The following is a 24,116-nucleotide window of genomic DNA, read 5'->3' as shown; positions in this document are numbered from 1 at the left end:
TGACAACTTAAATGAGGCTATTAAGATGCTGGGCTTTGTTACATTCTGGACCTGCAGATTTGCAAAGCCCATCATATGCCAACACGAAAGATAGGCCAGAACCTACTATAGGAATTGATGGTGCTCGTCTTCAGAAAATGTTTGTAAAGAAACATAAAAATTAATCTTGGCACCAGTTAAAAACCCCATATTTTCACACTGTGTTAGGCACTTCACGGCTACAACAACACAATCCACCGGTTGACTGGAAAACACCCTATTTTCAGTTTACCTCAAAATACTGTAAGAAGAATTGTCTTTGTGAAGGCATTCATAATGTAACTATTCTTTTAATAGCAGGTGTGCTGTTAAATCCAATAAAAGTCAACAAGAAGCAACCAGAAGATTATTCAGACTTTTCAGACGTGATCAGCAAGAAGGCAAAGCTATGTTAGATCCTCATGGAGAATACGACTGTACAATAGATTTTAGGCAATGATTACGAGTTCAACGGGTTTACCACCATACCACCACCGTGGAGGTCCCAAGAAAACCGTGGCGGTGGCAGTCACCCTCCTCCTGTATTACAAGATCACCGCTGGGCCAGTGGCAGTGTTTCTAACAGCAGGGAATATTTTTTCATGTGTGTTGATGCGGGTGTGTATATTTTGATTGCACAAGTGTTAAATGTACACATATGCATGACACGTGAAAACAGTACTTTCCCATTGTTGGAGTCTAGACCATATCGCTCAGTCCAGTCAATGAGTAAATAATACAAAACTGACTTACCTGGATTTTGGCGCATTTTCTTCAGAGTCAAGATGCTGCTGTAAATGGCGGCCCTGGAGTAAGGCATCCGTTAGGGAGACTGAAGAGAAGAAACGGAAATGGGTGAGTATACACACCAGTTCCTTTGAATCCACCGTCTCAAAGCAGACTTTCTTTCCGCCACAGTCGGCTCGACAGAAAGCCAACTAGTGATTGGGACGGCGGTGTACTTGTTTGCACTGCTCACTGACAGCTGATTTCTCCCTGCCGCCATCAAGGAGGTTGGTGAATGGCTGGATGCGGTGGCAGTGCTCTGGTGGAATATCGTTCTGCAAACCGCCAAGATTGTAATACGGCGGGCGGACTACCAACTAGGTGGCGAGGTTTCTAGCTCTGTTGTGATGGCGGTTCCCTTGATGCCAGACTCGTAATCATGCCCTTAGTTCCTGATGCTTAGATACCACATGGATGAATACATTCTTTAAGCAAAGAAGAGTATGTATACTCGAGAAAGTACATAGATGATAATCTGGCTGAATGCTTCATTGACACTCTTCTTTACCCATGGGAGCACCTATCTTCTTCATACCTTATGCAAATGGGGATCTGAGACTATGTATGGACCACATTTTATGTGAAAAATACGTAACTGTTAACTTTAACCTCTGTGGAACTTGATCTTAGATGAGCATATAATCTTGTGTGTATTTCAGGAATGTAGAGGAAACAGATTTAAATACTAGATATAAGCAGTTTGGCTATCTGGTTTTGCCCTCTAGTTTATGAAATGCCCCAGTCTCATTTCATCATCTGGTGATCTACTTCTACGAGGATATACTAGGCAACTTTGTTGCTATATACCAGAATAATATTCTTATCTCTTACAAATCATTTAAGGAATGTCAACAGTATGGTAACGAGCATTGCACAGCATGTGTAGTTATTCCTTACATTCAAAGCTATATATATGTATTTCCATACCATGTCAGTGGAATTTTTGGGCTGTGTCTTGTCTAACCATGGCCTTAGCATTGATCCTCTAAATGTATCAGAAGTGGTGTTATGGTCTAGCCCGTGAAACGATATAGAAGGCTAACTGTCTCTGGGCTTCACAAATATCTACAGAGACTTTAATGAGGCTTTTTCCACAGTAGTTACACTCATTTTGAAATCATCTAAAACGGGTTCTACATCCCACTGGGGACTGGAACAAGAAAAAGCATTTGACCATCTGAAAGATTCTGCCACTATTCCTATAACATGCTATTAATACTCCCATCTCTCGTCAAGACAAGTGCTTCCTTTTTTCCATGATGTGATTTCTTCCCAAAGTTACTCTATCAGTAAAGCTGTCCATCTAGTAACCTTCTTTATCCAGGCATTAACAGCTACCACACACAATAATGTTGCTTGTGACAAGAAACTGTTCTAGATCATACATATCAGAAAAAAGTCAAAACCTTTACTTAAACAAAATAATTAATATAGACCTTTCTATTCATGTTCCTTTAAAAAATTACAACAAAAATAAAATACAAAAAAAAATCATTTCGAAGCAACATACTCAACAAACAGAACTAAATAAGTAAATTGAAATTACTTTTAAAAAGGTACAGTTTAGAAATGAAATTAAAATAGAATGAGCTCTAAAAATATGGATACATTATTTTTAAACCTGCAACTAACATATGCACCTTTTTCCACAAGAGGAAAACTGAAGCACCTGGACCATAGTTTTCAGACAAAGATTTAAGCATCAATAAACCTCTCTGAAAAATACACCTGCATCAAATACATAAGTATAATTTCAAAAAGAATGTTTTGCATATTTAAATAAGAATGCCACTTAAAAATATATTATTTAAATTAAAAAATAATTGTAATCACATGGCATATACTTACAGAAAAATGTACAAGTAGAGAGAAAATGTACTGGAAATGTACAAAGCATTCTTCTAAAGCATGTGATGGGAGAGCTACGACCACAAATAAGTCTGTAAATATAACTTACTGAAACAAACTATAGTTAAAAATGAAACTACAATAAAACAAGCTCTAAAAATATAGATTAATTGGGGGATATTCTCAAGAGTGTGTGTTAATTATCGCAAAATTAGCTTAACGCAACTTTGCATATCGCAGTCTATCGCGGGAAAATAATGCGTGTGAACGTTGTATTCTCAACATGGCGGCACCATGCAATAGTCTCACGATAACGGGTCAAATGAGCGCGTTAAAATTAACCCGAGGCTGAAAAAATAAAAACGCAAAAAAGTTGCGTTGTGGCCAATCGCAATACAAAAATTAACGATAACCAGCGACAGGCCTGCAATCCCCACGCGTCATGCGGGATAATGCACTATAAAAGCACCAAAAAACACAAACAAAATAATTTCAACTGGAGGAAGGCAGAGCAAGTACAGAGGACGACCAGAACCCCACAAGGCCCCAGAAGGACCATCCTGGGACCTTGGGGTCACAGAAGGGCAAGGAGAAGAAGACGAGGAAGACAAGGTCAGTTCGCAGGAAAACAGGATCATCATCATGGAGGTGATAGAACACCACCAACAACTGTTCGTCACCTCCAACATGTCATTGGAAAATAAAAATGCAAAATGGCAGAACATCCTGGACAAGTTGAATGCAGTCGCAGTGAGGAGGAGGACAATTGAAGTGGTCAAGAAGTGCTGTAATGATGCAAAGTGCAAAACCAAGAAGAAATTCGCTGAGGACCATCATGCAGCAATGCAGACTGGAGGTGGCAGTCCAGCAGAACACCAACAGCTGGATGAGATGAAGGAAATGGTGTCCACAGTCATCAGAGGAGAGACGGTGGCAGGAGTTGGAGGTCTGAAAACTGCTTGACATGACCTGACACAACAGCACCAGAGTGAGTACCCAAAAGGGACTGGGGGGACGGGGGGAGATGGGCACAATGGTACACATGCACAATTAAGTAGAGCACACTGCACGCCCACAATGACTCTGGATCATGTCCCTCATCCGCTTGGCACACTGCTGCACACATACAAACAGCAAGTAGGCCCACGTCCACTATGGGCACAAAGGGGTCCCTCCCCACACAGCACCGATCTCACAACCAAACCATGCACACATGTAAAAACCAGCAAAGCTGCATGTCTGTGAGCCACACTGACAATGCAAGTGACACTGCATGACAAATAGCATGGCTGCAGTTCAATCATCATTACATGGTGCACGCCACGACACTGTGGTGGCTGAGTGTGGAACACATCCGGAAAGGAGCAGGTCACACTCTGACACATCCACATGCAGAAACAACCCCTGACGTCAACAACACATCTGCGGATAAACCATGCCCAAGAGTCCAAAATCTGAACAAAAGCCAAAATTAGCCAAGTCTGCCACATCTCAGTACTGTAGAAGCACAGAAGTCAAAAGCACACAGCATGAAAGGGATAAGGAGCAGCAAACTCACAGCTGCAGGGGCGACTCTCCCACAATGCAGCACACACACATAGCAATAACAGTACATCAACAGTGATGACAATGTGGTACAAAGTGCAACACTCCCACCACAGAACAGTGTACACAACAGGTGCCTCTTGTGCGTAGAAACTGGCCAATCACATCTGGCATAGTAGGAAATTGTGAGATGACAATGTACGTGTACAACCTCACATCTATGATGTAGTTCAAATGTCCACTGTCCCGCATCAAATAGTCAGCTCCTCCCAAACAGTAACAATGTACATTGTCATGCAGTCTGTATGTAAACTTGAACAATGCATCAACATACATGTCAACACAATGTTAAAATGCATCCCCATTCACATTGCAGAGGGACAATCAACACCTCCTGCAGAGCAGACCAGACAACTCATCAGTGATGATGAAGAGGACCTCCACACCTTCGTCACTGACGCCCTACAACAGCTCATGGACAGCTACGGCAACCCACCTCCAGGAGCAGGGCAGCCCAGCTGCATCGAGGAGACCCCACCGCCTGCACAGACCACACAGCAGGAAGCACCCACCACCACGGCTGGCTACCAGCACCTCACGAAGAACACTTCTCATTCCAAGGCCAGGTGTTAGACTGCCAGAAGGAGGTGACTGAACAGGTGCAGGTGGGGTTCGCCCACATGGCAGCCAAACTAGATGACATACGTGGGTGTCTAAGTAACATCAGGGACTACTTACACTCCCTAACAGACACCCACAGTTCGCTCCATGATTTCCAACAATCCATGCCCGGCACCGCCGGAGTCATGCCTCTGAGAGGAGAACAACTGTCTAGTCAGAGTGGCCTCAGCGATGTCAGCCGAGAGTTGGCACAGATGCTGTGGATGAAGGAGTACATGGAGCGGATGCATTTGGAAAGAATGGCTGCCACGGATGCACACCAGCGAAAAGTTGTTGGTATCTTCCATGCCCTGCAGATCCTCATCATCGCATTGCTGCCACTAAGGCAGTCACTGATGAATGCTGTAGGTACTTCCACACACACCTCTCCGGCCCCTGATGTGTCAGTGGCACACAGTGCTGCAGGCCAAACATCAGCACCCACATGTCAGACAGATGACAGAGAGGATGAAGATGCGGGTGATTCCACCTGTGTAGTGAGAAGGAGGCAGTAGCAATCCTCTCCTCCATATACCCTGTTTCAGCTTGGTTCTGCCCTCTGCATCTTGACCTGTAACAATACCTCCCACTGTCCCCCGAAACACTCTCAGACACTTAGCTTGGACCTCGACATGGACTGCCATATTTTGTCTGCTTACCAATGACACAGCAATCAGACTGCGGAGTGTACTCTTCCTCTTCCGATGTACTTGTCAATCCCTAAATGACTCTGGCTGGCCCTCCAATTGGCTGCAATGTAATGTGGGGCTTGCATGGCCATGTACAGCTGCAGTTCCGACACTCCACCGAATGTGAATAAATCATTCAAAATCACATAGATGTGTCATGTACACAACCGATCAAGTAGGAAAGTATGGATGAATGTAAGGACATTGCTTGCAAAAAAAGGTACACACTGGGAAATTAAAGCAGTGCGCATGTGTGACTGTGATACACAGAGACAGTGTGATGACTGGGAATGTGTGCAATAGCTGTGTCCTCATTGCTCTGATACAACAATCGCGCGATTTCACAACTTTTCCCCACGCAATGTTAGAAATAGGGCTGTGTGTGAAATGTCAAAGTAGTTGGCAGGCCTAAAAGTGTGTCCCCCATCACATTTGAAAACAGAATATCTCTTACTCACACTCAACTTGGTGGACACAGCATTGATCCACACGGCAAGAAGTTGGACACCATCCGCACATTGCTGAAGACACGTAAGAGCACAGGTCTATCAGCAACTATCCCAACCACAATGTCTGGCTCACAGAGGTGGAGCTGGCAATAGGACTCACCCCTAGGTGACATGCGTCAGTCAGTCCCTCACTGTGTACGGACAATGCTCATTGAGGCACATGATTTGTCATTCTAATCAACACTCATCACAGTTGAACACTAGTGAAGTTGCTTAGACTTAATTAGCATGTGTGTTTCAGTACTGGCAAGACAAGGGCCACAACATGCAGACCAATGCATCAGACACTAACTGGCAGCATTCGGACACGGTACAGTTCCACGTGACAGGCATTGTGCATGTGCCTGGGTTGTTCTGCCCTTGCGTTGGTGGTTCATGTAGAACCGGCACTCTTCTGACCTGCGGCAGCTATGTGGATGATATGCCAGACCAAGGTTGGAGGTGCAGATGTCCTTCTGCCTTGTGTATTGAGACAAAGGAGCTTTCATCCCAAATGTTAGTCTGACTACTGCTTGCATTCTGGAAATATGATGTGGCTTTCGCGCTGCAATTGAGGCTAGGCCTAAGGCTTCTGGTGCACCAATAGCAATACATACACCACAGATGGCGTGTATGAGCCAAGAGGCCAAGCGGTCTTGCGCTCCTTGTACAGTGCCTTCATGCGTGGCTGACCTCCAGGTGCATGCGGCATTGCAACACTGTCGATTGCTGGCCATGTGGCGTCGACACTGTAAACAGTTGGTTTCCTGTCCAGCCCAGAAATGAACCACGCCCAGAGCCCAGGGATAATTAATCACACCTGTACGCTGGCCTGGCTTACACCTATCCAGCCCACTTGGCTTACGTATAAAGAGGAGGGGCGATGACGCTACGTATCCCAGTTCTTCCCCACTGCCGGAGGTGACATGGCTGCGTCTGATTGGCATATCACAGGACTCAATCCTAGAGGGTCCATGACTTGCGTTGCATGGACTGGGTGGCACTGTATACACTGTGGCTGGCATGGGCCTACCGCCACTGGACGGTGACTTTCGGTGCACTGAGGTATGGGCACCTTAAGTGCTGAGCGGGTCTGCAGCCTGCGATGATGCACCGTCCTGGTGGGCCATACTGGTGAGGATTTGTGTGCGCCCAGCTGGACCGCAGTGTAGGCCTGAGCCAGCGGGCAGCGCGGGCATACCGTCACGTGGTGTTGCCTCGCAGTTCACAGAGTTAGTGGCACCTAAAGAGCTGGACAGGTGTGCAGCCAGAGATGATGCTGTGTGCACTGGTATGATCTCTTCCATTGCGAAATCAAGACCCAGAATCACGTGTGTGACCTTGTGGCCCGCGGTGCAGGGCTGCATGATGTGGAGGCAGCCAAGGTAGCGGGTCCCGGGCTTGGAGCTTGCACCGGCACATGGTGGGCCCTCTTGGAGACACGCCGGTGGCAGAAGGCGAGCAGTGAGGCCTGGGTACACAGGGGCGGGCAATCACAGCTGGGTGACGGGAGGGGCTGTGGTGCAGCAGCCTGTGTGCGCAGGGGCGGGCAAGTGATGATGGCGTGTGCAATGATATAAACTCAGCCATCCATAAATCTGGACTCTGTTTCAGATAAGGGACCTGGTGGGCTGCAGTGTATACCGGCACGTGGTTGGAGACACACCGGTGGCAGCAGGTGAGCAGTGAGGCCTGGGTGCACAGTGTCGGAACTCTCTCTCCCTCTCCCTCCCCCTCTCTTCCTTTCTATCTCTCTCTCTCACCCTCTCTCTCCCTCTCTTTCTCTCTCTCTCTCTCTGTCCTTTGATGAGAGCATGAAACAACTTCTTATCTTGAATTTTGTCTTGCAGGCTGTGACTTACAGATTGTCCAGAGAAGACCCGCCATGACTCGTCCAAATAGTTGTTTTGAGTTTTATTTCAATAAAAAAGTTGTTTGGAAATTCAAAGATGAATGAATGATTCTCCTTTATCTGACCACACATGAATGTTAATTGTTGAAACTGTGCGACATCAGGCGAATTGTTTGGTTCATGATTTCATAAATTTGATGTGAAGTGTCTTTGCCCGGGGGGGGAGGCCCGGGGTGAGGCCCTGTGGGGGGTGACAGTAGGTGTTGTGGCCCTCTTGGGTATCTGAGCTGCATGATCACTAGCTCCATGGCAGTTGTTGTTCTTCAGGTGTCGCTCTGGGCTGGGCTCCCTTTCATACTGCAATTAGTCATCCGACTTAACACCAGGTAGGAGCAGGTGTTAAATCCCTGCTGCTAACGCGCCTTATCGCATGTTTTGTGATCTTATCGCCGATCTGGATTGTCTTTGAGAATGTTGTGAAGTAGTGTTGTTGTGGCTTTTTGCACAGGAACGCTTACTCTGCATCACATTGGCGTTAGTTGCTGGTGTCATCCGTGGCGATGTTTTTTGTGGCTGCTATCTCAGGAAAGTTGGTGATGTGGGCTGTTAGTACCAGCTTGTGAACTGGGCGATAAATTTGGCTGCGATAAAGTTCCGCTAACTCGGCGATAAGTCCTTGAGAATATGCCCCATTATTTTTAAAAATGTAACTAACAAATGCACCTTTTTCCACAGGAAAACTGAAGCACCTGGATCATAATTTCCCCCAAAAATGGAAATGTCAATAAACATCTCTGACAAAAATACAACTACATCAAGTCTGTAAATAAAAATGCAAAAATAATGTTTAGAATACTTAAATAGGAATAAAATTATAATATTTAAATAAAATAATAATTGTTTTTTAGAAAACCACAGATAAAATGTTGGAAAGAGCTCCTTATATTAAATCTAAGAAATAAAAATTATTTTGGAATCACATGGGATATCCTTAGAAACAAAAAAGTACAAGGAGAGAGAAAATATTCTGGAAATGTACAAAGTATTATTCCAATGCATGTGATAGTAGGACTACAACCAAAAATGAAACTGTTGGAAATTTTAGAGAGAACAATCACCCCCTAAACATTAAGGTAATCAAAATCGGAAATGTATTAAACAACCTTAGGGAAGCTAGCACAAGCTCACAAAAGCCTACAGGAGCAATTTTAAAGAAATGTAATATCAAATATTTCTGACTATACTACAGGGCAACTCCTGTGTATCCCAAATGTAGAATGGCGCATAGCCATAACTAAAAAAGCAAGCACAGAAATCCATGCTTCTCCTCAAACCGTCCAGGAAAATTCAATTTACCACAGAGCACTGAACGTTTCCTTTTATATGACAACATTAATAATCACGGCAGAATAATTATATGTGCAACTGACAGCGATCTACTAAGAGTAAGTCAAAGCAACATGTGGTTACTAGACAACACAGAGGGAAATTGTTGGACTTTGAAGAGGTAGTTTAACTATCCCCACTCTAACTTTGGAGAAAGCGATGGACTTTGAGGGGCTGAGATTGTCTATTCTGCTCCAAACCACACTGGTGAAAGTATAGGACTTTGGAGAAGGTACAATTGCTATTCTCAATACAATCTAAGTCACACTGGGGAAAGTATGGAGTTTGAGGAGAGTAGAGTAATAATTCATATTCCATTATAAGCAATATAGTAGAAATAGTTATTTCTGAAGCATTAATAAAATTGAATACAAATATGTATTCTTAAAAGGTAAAAACACTAGCAAAAATAAATACAAATTCAAAAATCCCTAAAAATGTGATAAGTACAATAATGATGGTTAAAAATATTAATTTTTAAAAATATAAATTTTTCATTACCATTAATATGTACTATTGTAAAAAATAAAGGAACCATTTTTAAATAAATGTAAAGTTTAAATAATTTTTTATCAACATTTTAATTTTAATGTTTGCATTAATTAAAATAAGAATCAATTTATAAATAAATATTTCATATTTTCAAAAGTGAGCAACTATAAATAATTTTCATTGTGTTCATTCAATTTAAATACAATAAAAATTACTTAAAAAATGAAAATGAAAATAGCTACATTCAGTAAGAATTTTTAAGAGTTTTACAAAACAAGTTTTTAAACAACCCATCCCTTTCCCTTATAAGCCATACATAAACAAACATAAAAAATTATACTATGTAACAAATACTACATTTAAACATAGTTTAAAATACAAAAAAATTATATAAATTGATACTTTAATTTAAAAAAGTACTACAAAATGCATGATTCTATAAAAATGAAAAAATGCATTCAACAATATTGTATACAAAATATGTTTAACAAAAATAATAAATAGAACACAAAAAACAATATTCTTACCTGTAATATTTAAGTTGACAATATTTCGGCAATCACCACATAAATGCAATGATATGGTTAGACAATATTTTTTTCCGATATTTGGCAAAACACATTTGCCAATGGTGTTTCTGAAACAGATTGGCAGACTATGTGGATTATCAATTTAAATAGTTACTGAGGCCTTCAATTATTTTCTAATTTCTAAAAGACTTTAACACATCCATTTGGCACAATACATTTGCAATCGACCAACCATCATTCACAAACTCATCATCAAATGCAGATAATTAACCCCGTCACTGCTAAGGGCCTGATTAAGACTTTAGCGGTGTGAGAGCGGGCTGCGATGCCACTGCCCTTCTCCCACACTGTCAAAGCTGACAACTGCCCACTCACCAGATTACGAGTTTTCTCGTGGTCGGGTGGCGAGGTGGTCCCACAGCAGTGTTTATGAGAAAGGCAGTGCAAGGGAGCTTCAGAGGCCATTTGTGCATGGCATGGACTAAGCAGTCCATGCCGGTCAGGAAACGTGGTGCATGCACACAGGGGGGGCACAACATGTATATATATATATATATATATATATATATATATATATATATATTTATTTATATTATCTACTGGCGGTCGCCAGTAGATAGTTATAGTTAGGACCGTGTTTCCATAGGAAATCTCAAAATTCGATTTTGAATAACTTTGGCGCCGGTTGACGAATCCTCGCGAAATTTTCAAAACTAATGGGGCGCTCCGCTCAGCTCCTATCCTGAAAGTCTCGGTGGGATTCGTCAAGCGGGGGCTGAGAAAAAAGGGGGGTCCTAAAACGCGTTTTCCCCATGCATTTTCCCGTAGGACCTTTAGTCGAAGGTACAGCCCGAACGGCAGAACAGAATTACTTGAAATTTGGCAAAGAGGTAGTCCTCAGGTCAGGCATGTGCCTTTTGCATATATGGTGTCAATCTGTTCAGCAGTTCCTGAGAAAATTGCATTTAAAAGCACATACATATCTATAGCCGCGCACCATCCGCGCACCGTACGCGCACGGTGCGCACACCCTAACGTGCGCGAGCGTAATTCTGATTGGTGGATTCATGACAGTCAACATTCGAATCGGTCGAAATCAGGAAGTGTCGGCCGCCATTTTGTGTGTTGTGTGTGTGACAGGGAAAAGGAAAGGTGGAGAACGTGAAAAGGTGGCAGGGTAGAGAGTTCCTGACCCCCTAGCCTTTGTCAGGGGGTCCCTGAAGAACCCCTAAGAGTGAATTTTTATTTTATTTTTTTTCAAAAAATCGCGGGGGCGCGCACCTCCAGCCGCCATTTTGAGTTTTAGAGGTAGAAGAGAGCTAATAACACAAGTGGAGAACGTGAAAAGGGGGCAGGGTAGAGAGTCCCTGACCCCCTAGGCCTTCTCATGGGGACCATGAAAGACCTCTTAGGTCTCAAAAAAAAATTTAAAAAATATCGCGGGGTGCGCGCATGGTGCGCGCACGGTGGCAAAAAAACCATTAAAAAAATAGATTAAAAAATCAAGTATAAGTGTTTAGATGTTGGTTGGCTCTAAAAAGAGCCGTTGTGTTCATTGAGTGTTTTTTGGTACCTACAAGTAAGTACCGATGCAGAGTCTAAAGGTCAAGAGGAAGACTCTGTTGCCTTCAGCATGTTGTAACGCAAGTTGTTGTGGTATATAGAATCCATACCATAGTCTCTGAGGAAGGCAGAAACAGACTTATTGACGTGCTTTCTTGCTTTGTCAATCTGCGGACAATATTGGTTGGACCAGTTCCACTTTTGCCTTTGGCATATATTAGAATATACAAAGGTAGTTTGTGGAAAAAGTGACATCAATTGCACAAAGGTGTCCTTAACAAGCATTTCCAGACCTACCCCAGTTAAAGTGCCTAGGTCATTTCCACCACAGTGCACAATTATAAGGTCAGGCTGTGGAAGATGTAGAAAGGATTTCACCAAAGGCATTAATTGGTGCCACTTTAACCCTCTCTGACCAATCCATTTATTGTCTACATTTGGCAAAGCAAGGTCTTTGAAAATACCTCTTTTTTCTGCATACTTTTCACTCCAGAAGACATAGCTATGACCTACAATCCACACTGTGAACATCTTTCAAGGAGATCTGGATGCACTCAGAAGGTGTCTTTCAGTAGAATGGCAATATGAAAAGAAAGTTAGTTGTAAAATGGAGGCTTACATACTTTTTTTTAATAAAAAGAACTGATTGGCTGTTTAACACCATTCTACACTAAAAACTAGGCTATATGTTTAAATTTTAAAAAGCATGTTTTGTATTGGTTCAGAAAAATGTGTTCCCACAGAACATTACTTTGGATTGGCTGTTAGGTTTGAAAAGTCAAGCACTCTTGCTCTTTGGATTAGAAACATTGTGTGCTGAACTTCTGACCTCTCTGCTCACACCAGTGTTCCATGACCTGTTGCTATGGTAGGAGGCAGAAGTCATGTTGGGGGTAGGGATCATTTGGAAAGGGTTGAAATTTGCAACCAATAGAAATGTGTGTTTCCATTAAAAAAAAATGTGGGAAGCAATGTGATTTGAAGTTAACATGTATATGTGTGAAAAAAGAGAGGGAAACATTGCCATTTACTGATTCTGCTGAGAGGTGTACAGTTCAGAGATTCTGGCTCTGATAATCTGCTGTGTGAGTGCCACATTTCTTTCTCAACTAACTACTTTTAAAGCTGAGTTATGAATTTGAGAGGGGATGTATGTGGTGCATTTTGATAAAAAAATGTAAATGAGATTCTTGTTTTAAAGTTGTGTTTTACATTTTATGTTTTGGAAGATATTTAACTGCCTTGAACTTGTCAGATATTATGGAGTATGTCTTCACCATAAGTAAAGGTGTACTGGTATCACCCAGGAATATTGTTTTCTGCCTAGAATCACACCGTGAGTCTGTGTGCACAAAGGAATTGTTGTCAGAGATTTAATTTGTGGTGGTCTGGTTCTGTAAGACTTACATTCGTAGGAAAGGGGCAGCTTGTTTTGTTGAAGTGTGATGGCTAGCATTCAGCACAAATCAATATCCCCCAAAAGAGAGGCAAATGCTAACACATTTGAAAACAACAGGGTAGATTTTCCTTCCACTCCTGCCATGGGTGAGGTAGATCCTACATGTTCAAAACTCAAATTAACCCTTACCCCACATGTACTCTTACATAGATCTCTGCTGTCTTCATGCAGTTCTGAAAGCGTCCATGCTGATCTCTCTTGCACCTGTTTCTATGGTAACAGGCAGAAGGCAGATTGGGGGAAGGGTTGAAATGTATTTCATTTTGGAAAGGGTTGAAATGTTTAACAAATAGAAATGTGTGTTTGCTTTTTAATTTATGTGTGAAGGATTGTGATTTGATGTTTACATGTATATGTGTGGAAAATGAAAGGGAAACTTTTCCATTCTTTGTTTTTGCTGAGAGGTGCACAGTGCAGAGATTCTGTAAAAGAAAATCTGGTGTGTGACTGATATGCTTCTTAATCTACAAAACAACTTGAAAGGTGAGTGATTTAATTTATTTTAATCAGACTAATGTATTTCTCCTGCTAAAGTGTAGGGAGTACTTTTTTTCTCTACAATCTTACTGACAGTGTGTGTGCGTGTAGAAACCATTCTGTGATAAGCATTTGTGTTTTTCGTGTGTTTGCAGACATATAACTGTGCTGTTTTTATATTTTGGTAGAATTAGAAAGCAGTCATTGTTTATGAATTTGTGAAATAAGTTATGTTTCTAAATTAAAATGTAGTACTCCTTCTAGATGAAGAAATGTGTTTTGGTATAGTGCAAGGGATAGTGTTGTTTGTCTAGAATCACACAGTGAGTATGTGTGCATTTGGGAACCACTGTGAGAGAAGCATTTGGTAACATCGTGTATTTGCTGACAGATAACTGTTTTAAAACCTGTCATCATGTTGTCAAGTTTTAGTTGCATTAGAAGCACGTCTTTGCTTATGCATTGATAAAATAAGTCATGCTTTGACACTAATGTGCTGTACTTTAATATGTAGATTGTGTGTAGTCTCCTTACCCCTTGCACAGTAGTGAATGAGTTTTGGTAAGCTGCTAGGGATAGTGTTGCTTGTCTAGAATCACACTGTGAGTCTGTGTGCATTTGGGAACCACTGTGAGAGAAGTATGTGGTAATATTGTGTATTTGCTGACAGATAACTGTTTTAAAATCTGTCATGTTGTCAAGTTTTAGTAGCTTTAGAAGCTATTCTTTGCTTATGCATTGATAAAATGAGTCAGGGTTTGACACTAAAGTGCAGTACCATGTACTATTCTCTTCACTGTGCCAGAACTGAAAATGTAAAAGTTTTACCCAGGCACTGTCCTAGAAGTAGCCTGATGATTTAGTCAGTTTCAAAGTACTCATGTTGTGAACCGTACATTACCACATAGATTGCTTCAAATGTCTATGCAGTATGCATGCAGTCTTCTAACATACTATACACTTCTCTTTCACATTTTCAATTCCCTAGTCATTATCCATACACTTCCAGGAAACACCCTGCAACTCCCTTTGCAGTCCTCCAGTGACCCATTCAGCACCATGTACTAATCCATTCACTGTGCCAAAACCCAAAAACTTATAAATTCACCAATACACTCTCTTTGCAGTACTCTAATCATTCAGTCAGTGCCTAAGTATTCATGCACTGAGCCAGGCCTTAGCACATGGACTGTTTCAAACCCCTATCCACTATGTATGCAGTCTTCTAACCACCTAGACATTTGTCTTTCACACTTTCAATTCCCTAGTCAGTATCCATACAGTCCAGCAAACATCCTGTCACTCCCTTTGCACTCCTCTAGTGACCCATTCAGTACCAAGTACTAATCCATTCCCTGCGCCAAAAGCCTACCACTTATAAATTCACCCAGGCACTCTCCTTGCTGTACTCTAATCATTCAGTCAGTACCCAAGTACTCATGCAGTGAGCCAGGCCTTAGCACATGGACTGCTTCAAATGCCTATTCACTATGCATGCAGGCCTCTAATCACCTACACATTTGTCTTTCACACCTTCAATTCCCCAGTCAGTATTCATACACTTCTAGCAAACACCCTGCCACTCACCCAGTGTGTCTCCTTATAGTACTGTAATCATTTAGTCAGTTAGCATGTAGTCTTTTAGTGAGGTAGGCTTTAGGGCATGAACTGCTGCAAAGTAGTATGCACTATGCATGTAGTGTTTTAACGATCGTCACACTTGTGGTTCAGGGCTATAGTTTCTTAGTCAGCTTTTATATAAAATGTGTTTGTACAGTAATGGAATAGTATACATTTGAAAGTTATTAATAGACATTAATTTGTGATTCTTTTTTACAGATACAGAACAGGAGTGTTTCTCATCTGTTTGCACTCTTCTCGTGCAAGATTGTTTGGATGAAGGGTCCTTCGGTGTTTCATCATACTTGCCGTGCCGTACGAGTATTTCTTGTTAGGATCCCCTTGCAACAGAACTCTTTTGCAAATCTTGCACGTGACCAAGGTGGCATTGGTCTTTGTTTGCCCATCGGGAACAGTAAATATTTTCCACACCACTGAAGGAAAACGTGGGCGTGGTGCGTCCTCCAAAAATTAATCCTTAGATTCGGTGAATATTTTAAAGCGACAACATTTACAGTTTTTGTAAGTTAAACTTATAAAATTTTGTTAGCTTTAAGCATTTTATATATCTGTGATTTGTATCTTGTGGTATTTTGTTGAGAATAGCATGTTGTTTTTTTTTAACAATCTTTGTGATTGTTTTTTTTTGCCCGCTATTAAGTGATGAGTACGATTGAAATCCCTATTTTCAGTGAAATTTAATATATTCTGAGAACAGCAAAAAAGGCAAACAAATTACTTTGTGGAAATTATGCTGTTTTCCTTTTTCTTTCACAGATCCAAATTTTAAAATAAGCAATTTATATGAATTTAGATAGGAATGAAATTCTGAAAAAAATGTATACCATTTTTTATTCCTATTACTCTGAAGGTAAGTTTAACTAAGTCTCAATATGCAGAATGAGGAGGTCTGCAAGAAGCTACAAAGTTGAAACACGTTTCTAAAAACACTCTGTTTATACCTATGTAGTTTTGAAATCTGACCATAATCAGATATCATGTGACCTGCAAAAAAAGAGATTTGAGGGGTTCATAGTATTTCCCATTTTAGCTATTGAAGGACCGCAATTATTTCAATCATTCTTCTTTGAACATCTTTGCAGACAAAACTCTGTGCTTCCCTTCTATCATTCGCAAGGAATTTTAAAAACGGAAATATGTCACTTTTTGTAACATTGTTATTGTGTAAGATACTCTTTCATATTTACAAAGAAAGGAAAAGGCACTCTGTGCACTTTTTATACTCCATGTAAATACAACCTCAGCATGCACACCACTTTGTTTTGAAAGGGTGTTCTATAAGTGTTGTTGTGCATGATTGCAGTTAATACTCATAGAACAAGACACATGTCTAGATTTATCAGAAATCAAAAATGTCGATATGTGTGTGAATGCTGCACCATTCTAAAATTGGTGTAGGAAAGCACAACAAGGAGAATTGTTTCATTTCTCCACATTTTTATATCTTCAATGCATGCTGAAATGTTCAGCATATATTGAAGGAGAAAAATGCATTTTCTCATTGTTTTTGTGCAGGAAGGTGTGTCTTCCTGTAGAAAAACAAACAGCACATGACAAAGATATCCTTGCACTATGGTGCAAGGGTGCCTGTGTCACCACATGGCTGCAGTTTAAGCAGCCGTGCAGAGAGAAGCATAGATTTGCAACATATTTATGTACATATGTTGCATCCCTGTGCTTCGGAAGTACTACAGCACACAGCAGTTAAAGAGGTTACTGTGTGATGCTGCAGCACTTCCTCATAGTTAAGCACTTATACATTCACCATACACTACTAATGCATTCATTCAGTCAATTACGTACTATACATACATTCATCTAAACTTTCACACACTAACAAAGAAATTTAGCTCTTTTTTTAAACCAGGAAAGTTAGTTCTTAGAAGAACTTTTTTTTTTCTACTTTTTTAATTTTTTGGTACTTTTTGGAACAATTTTGGGTTTTTTTGTTTTTTTCAAAAAGAAAAAAAGACAACAGGAGGAACAAAACAGTCAACTTCTGCAAAAAAAAAAAATAAACACAAGTTTAGCACTTGTGGTTTTGCTGCGCTCGGCAGATTAATTCAATTGACTGCTCGCCGTAACATAGTAGTTTGTTGCATTTAATGCAACTAATTTTTAGTTTTCCAAATTCTGGACGTATGTCCGGGTGAGTGCTTGATGGTGATGCTGCAGAAGTGCTTGCCACTGCTGGCTGAGGCTGCTGTCGGAGTCTTCTGCATTCCTGCTTGGCCAGGTTCATGGGATGCAGAGTCTTCAGGTGTTTTAACATACTTGCAATCCCACAAGAGTATTTTTTTGATGGATCTCCTCTGGAAAGCCCTCTTTGACATATTTTACATGTCACTTTAGTTGAATTAGTTTTATTTTGTTCTTCTGGGAAGGAAAAAAATGCCCACACCACAGAGGTGTATCTTTCTGGGCGTGGAGGTTCCACAACAAATTCCTCCGCAGTTTTCTGCCGCTAAAGCGGCGATAATGTTAACACCCTGCTTGATAATATGCCCCTTACTTCTGAGACCTAAAGGCAACGTTTCAACTAATTCCATTGAACTGGCATTTCCGACCACGATACAAACAAATATTTCAGAATGCTACACTGTCTCTTTAGCCTTCCCTCCAAATCTAATTTATTGATGTCATGTATCGAGAAGAAGTTCTCAAAATAAATGTGCTATTAATTAAATATTAATAAAGGTATAATTAGGTTCTTCCATTGAGTAAAAAAGAAAATCCTTTCCATGTTCGTCAGTTCACACATTTGAAGCAGCCTTTGTACCTGGTTCTAGATTGATTGTTGAGGTGGCCATGACTATGAAAGATGAGGGAGCTTGGGTTCAGCATGAGAAATGGGAGACAGAGCTCTTGCAGGCTATCACCAAGCTGATTTGTCCTCGTTGCAGATACGTCAGACTTTAGTAAAGTTAATGTGCATGGTACTGCCTGAGATAGTGCGTTTAATTAGTGGCTGTAGAGTACATGTTTACGTAGCATGCATATATGAATGTTGCCTCCTTAAAAATGTTTAATGGCAATGAGTAACATAGGGGCATATTAACAAGCCAGGCGATAAAATTATCGCCGCAGATAACTGCCGCTAAGACGGCGGTAATGGGCTTGATAATATGCTCTATGGAATTCCAATTGAAGCTCAGGTTAGATGCCTTTCACATTTAACATGGGCTTCAATTGGAATTCCATAGAGCATATTATCAAGCCCATTATCGCCGTTTTAGCGGCAGTTCTGTGCCGCTAAAGTGGCGATAATTTTACCGCCTGTCTTGATAATATGCCCCATAATTTTGCCAAGCGGGATACAGCTATTTTAAAAGACGTGTTTTCAGGATGCAGACGTTTGAATGCCCAGGTGCACACGCCTACGTTTGCTACCTAGTTATCCTTTGATTTTCTGATGACAGCAGGGAAAGTGACCTTACAGGAGGTTTGTGAAAATAAGGGTATAGTTGCAACCAGTAGAGACTATAATAATGCCATTGTCATCAGATACTGCACCACAGAAGTGCTGGCCATCACTTATTTGCGATATCGGTACAATGAGGACTACTGAGTGGCTTAATAGTAGCATTTGTTATGTACTCTACTAACTGGCTGACAGCACTTGCAAAGGGCTACTTCTCTTGGATGTAGAAGTGGCAATTTTCAGCACCATACAAATTATTTTCAAGTGTTATGCTTCTTCCAGTCTTCCCTCCCAATGTCATTAGTGATGCTCCTATGAGAGGGGTGGTGCTTAAATTGAGCCGGTGGTTGCAGGTGGGCCCCATCGGCACTCATTTATGGGGAGCTGCCCTTAAGACTCCTCATGAATCCATTGACTCCAGCAAGAGGCAGAAAAAAACATGAAAAGTTAGAGAAAGAGAAAGATGGAAAAACAGGGAGACAAGGTGTGAAGAGGAACCTGCGTGAAAGAGATAAAGGGGTAGGTGGTGTCTGGGCGAGGTTGATTAAAGAGGCATCAGGTGCAATGAAGATTACGGAGACTTGCTCTTCGACATCCTAACCTTGTGCCGAGGTAGGCACTCTACCTCGAGCTGCTGAACAAAGCGCTGGGCCCCAGCACTTATTCTTTTACAACATATGCACTGTTGAGGGGGAAGAGGTATTGCTGCGCAAAATCAGCATCACTCAACCTTGCAGAATGTAAACTAATTAATAAACAACAAAAACAAAATTAATGTCATCGACGATCATGGTTTCTAGTCTTTGGTGTTCCCTAAGTCATTTTCATCATCTGATGACGGCTGCCTGAGTGTTGACCCGGGGATCTTCTGCAGGTATATTACGCGTGTGATGAACAATATGAGGGAGCAAACAGTTGTCATGACTGCAAGCAAAGTAGCGGACTGTTATCGTACTTAGCGATGACAACAGTGCTACAAGGAAATAATCCAAGAACAGCTATAGGGACAATGATGGCGGAGCTATTTCCATGCCGGCCCAACCAATCAATGACCTGCGGCCTCTTGGAGGAATCCCCACCTGCAAGCACTTTGAAATGCCGAAAAGCATCTCCCCTTCATAAGGCTTTAAATCGCACTTATTTGAGTAATTTTGTTTGCTTAATCCAGTGCCTAGTCATCTGAGGTTTGTTGGCGTTGTTATCGATTGATCGGAACATTAAATACGCATTAGCTGCTATTCGTTTTCAATTGCACGAAGTGCATAATTTACTTCTTCATCACAAAATGGCGGACTTTGTGACCTTTCATGAGGTCAATGGTTCTTCAGACGTACAAAGAGCACAACAGAGCTAAACGAACATTAGAATATTACCGAAAGCATTAATTCAGTCTTGACTAATAACCCAAGGGGGGCTTGGGGGGGAAGGCGACCGCAGGGAGTCCCCACCCCCGGGCAGTTTGGGAGGGGGCGTGTGGAGGGAGGGGTTTGCTGGCCCTGCGCGGCCGTTTTGAATTTGGGCTTGCTGGTAGGGGATATGTAGCCCAAATGCAGCCCAATTAGAGCCCAAAAGTAACGGAATGTTGCGCAGGTATAAATACCTTAGGCGCCCGCCCCCGGCCTCCATTTTAGGTTTGGTGACCTGGTGGCCGGGAGCTAGGATAGTGTCGTGTTTTTTGTTCTGGTCAGCAGTGTTAGTTTTATTAGTGTCTGGTTTGCGATGGCGTCCCAGGACTATAGGGTGTTGGAGGCTCTCAGGCTTCTGTCGGAGGCTGGTCGGATGGATTTGGTCATCGGTGAGGTGGCGGGGCCGTCGCGTCCCCCGCGGCAGGCCTCGGCTGGAGTGGCGGCTGCGGTGGCAGCGTGTACGTCTCCGAAGCGGTCGCGGCAATTAACGGTGAGTGAGCGGGGACGCCCGCGCGTGCGGAGAGCGGTCCCCGCTCGTTATGGCCAGGCCGGTCGGGCGAAGGTTTTGGGGGAGGCGGGTGCTGGTAATGCGGCGGGGATCGGTGGCAGTGCTAGCGGTCGGCGGAGCTTTCCCTGTCTTCCCCCGCGGGGGGGGCTAAGCGCGGAGGCGGGCGCGGCATGAAAAGGCGCTCGGCGTCTGGGCCTGAGGTAGCGTCATGTAGCGCGAGGGTGGGGAGCGCTGTCACGAGTGTGGGCAGGCCGGTGGTTGTGGCGCAGGTGGCGGGGCTCGAGCATGGGGCAGATCCGTGGGTCGGGCCAGCGAGTTTTGGTTCCGGGGATTCTGCTTTTGTTGTGGGAAGTGTGGGTGGGTTGGAGGCAGGTTTCGAGTTCAGGACGCAGGTGCCAGATGGGAGGGGTGGTTTGAGGTATGCTGAGGCGGGTTGCCCTGCCGTGAGGCTCAGGGGGTGTGGTGAGGCAGCGCCTAGCAGCCCGTTATTGTTTTCGCCGGGTTCCTCGTTGGGGGGTGTGGGTTTTCTGTGGGGGAGAGCTCTATGGGCGAAGGCGAATGGGCGCAGGTGGAGGGGTGGTGTCCAGCGCAGGAGGTGGGGATGCAGGAGGTGTCGGAGTGGGGGAGTTCTGCACAGGTACTGGAGCAGGGAGGGGCGGTTTGGCGTTCGGCGGGTGAGGAGTTTGGGGGAAGGGATGGCAAAGTGGGAGGGGATGGGTGGTTTGGGGGGGATAGTGAAGCATCTGGGGGGGTTTGGAAGGCGAAGGTTTGGACATTTTCCCCTCCTGGGCTGAAGGTGTCCGGGGTGGTAATGAGGAAGGTGCGGTGGGTTGGTCAGGCGCGCGGGGGCGGGACAGGGTGGGGGGTGCCAAGGAGAGGGTGGTTTATGGGGCGAGCGGTCGTGCCAGGAGGAGGTCGGGTAGGTCGCTATCTTTGGGGGAGGAGTATGGCGAGGTCTCGGCGTCCGTTTTGGGGCATGCTAGGTTGGAGTGGAGCGGGGACGAGGAGGAGATGGTGCCGTCGCAGCTCGGGGGGGTAGGGCGAGCAGGTGTGTATGGAGGGGCTATATCAGGCGCGGGTTTGTCGAGCGGTATCGGGTCGCGGGAGGTTGTTAGTTTCATGGCTCCCGGCACACCAGTCCAAACTTTTTCTTTTCAGGATAGGTCAGGTAGCAGAGCAGCAGACTCGGTAGGGCGAGGTGCGGCCCAATATCGCCGAGGAGAAGGGAGGATGAGGCCTGGCGCGGCACATTCCGTACCGGCGGGGATCCCGTCGCGGTCAGCTCACGAAGGTCAGGCGCGACCTCGCTGGCCCCAACGTCACGGCGTTCAAGGTGGATGGACTTTTCTGATAAAATGGATGCTTGTGTTAAGCGTGGTAGAGGGGAGGACCGGCGAGTACAGTCGGCTCCCCCGCAAGGTGGTTATAAGGCCATGGAGGCCGCTGGTGCTAATGTAGGGTCCGGTAAGGCCCGAATGGGGGATTTTGCTGAGGAGGCGCTGATGGTGGAGGAGCCATTACTGCTCGACTATGACGAGGATAGCCCCGAGGAAGGGGAGATACGGGGTGATGAGGTGGGGGGACACTCTCATGCTTCTCGTAGTCTGTTTCAGGTTCCGGGTGAGGCACCCATTGCACAGTCCGTGGTGGTGAAATCGGCAGGAGAGCACGGCCCGTCAGCGAGGGCGCATCCTCCAAGGGATTCTTCGGCACGGGCGGTGAAGCGGTCGGAGTCGGTCCGCACACCCTCTTTAGAGCCAGGTGAGAGCGCGAAAACACAGGCCAAACCTATTATGGTGTCTGTGGGGTCTGGGGAGGATGGGGGTGTGTCGGAGGGGAGATTATATAGAGGCAAGTATGTGAAGGACACGGGGGTTGGCACGGGGACGGAGGGAACATTGTCGGGGACCAAGGTGGAGAGTGGGTCTCAGGTAGAGGCAGGCGATGGGAAGGAGAAGCCGCAGAGCAAGGAATTGAAGATCAAGAAGCTCCCGTATATGGGGGTGACTAAGCCTCTGGGGGCGCATTTGATGCTGGCTACGAAAGAGCGTATTTGGAAGGGTGAATAGGTGGAGATTCTGAAGCTGTTGCACAGGGAGGTGAGGTCCAAGGAGGGTTCGAAAGAGGAGGAATACGAGTTGGCCAAGCGCCCTAAGGTGCCGCTGACGATAGAGAATTGGACGGCGGCTTTCCTAATTTATGCTAGTGTCTACTGCAGAAAGTTTCCCGAGCGCTGCGTAGCCATATTTAAGTATATGGACGTTATCCGAAAGGCTCAACTCACTGGTACTGGGTATGCTTGGGCTCAGTATGACGAGGAATTTCGGGCCCGTATGGCTTGGGATTCTGAAGCTAAATGGGGTGAGCTGGATAATGACTTGTGGCAACATACTATGGGGGCCGCGCCAGGGGGTAAGACGATTTTTACGGCTAGTGGTTTGCCGCTGGTTTACCGGCCCTTTCAGGGAAAGCCCACCCGGGGTGGGGTGGGAGGCTCAGCCGCATCACAGTCTGGGGTCGGGGCTTGTTGGGATTTCAACAAGGGCCTGTGCACGCGGGAGTATTGTAAATACAGGCACGAGTGTTCTAAGTGCGGCAAGCGGCACTCCCTCGTTAACTGCTGGGGAGTCAGGCCATCAGGAGGGCAGCAAGCAGGTGCAGGAATGTCTGGCGGCGCGCAGCAGTCACAGGGTGGGCGAGGGGGTAGGGGCGCACAGGGTTCTGGGCCAAAGGGCTCCTACACCAAGTAAATTGGATCGGCTACAGGATGCATTGGGTGGCTACGGGGACTTGGTGGCAAAGCAGACTCTTTTGGATGGTTTCAGGTGGGGTTTTCATTTGGGGTACCACGGGCCCCGGCAGAGACGGTGGGCGGATAATTTGAAATCCGCCTCAGAGCACAAGCTGGTGGTGAGGGAAAAATTGCGTAAGGAAGTGCATGAGGGGAGGATGGCAGGCCCGTTTGGAGAGTGGCCAGTTCCTAATTTGATCATTTCCCCTATTGGTGTGGTGCCCAAGAAGGAGGAAGGGCAGTTTCGGCTGATTCAGCATTTGTCATGGCCTGAAGGGTCGTCAGTCAATGATTTTATCGATGAAGACGCTGCTTCGGTGTCATACTCCTCAGTTGACGTCGCTATGTCACTGGTTGTGGCCGCGGGCGCAGCTGCAGGGATGGCAAAGTGCGATATTAAGTCGGCTTTCCGGCTGCTCCCGGTTCATCCGGACGACTGGCCTTTGTTAGGCATACAATTTGAGGGTGAATGGTATGTGGATAAGGCGCTACCCATGGGTTGCTCGGTGTCATGTGCTCTTTTTGAGCTCTTCAGCACTTTTTTGCAGTGGTTTTT

Source organism: Triturus cristatus, chromosome 2_2 (genome assembly GCF_964204655.1).
Source record: "Triturus cristatus chromosome 2_2, aTriCri1.1, whole genome shotgun sequence".
NCBI lineage: Eukaryota > Metazoa > Chordata > Amphibia > Caudata > Salamandridae > Triturus > Triturus cristatus.
Note: the sequence above shows the minus strand (reverse complement) of the source record.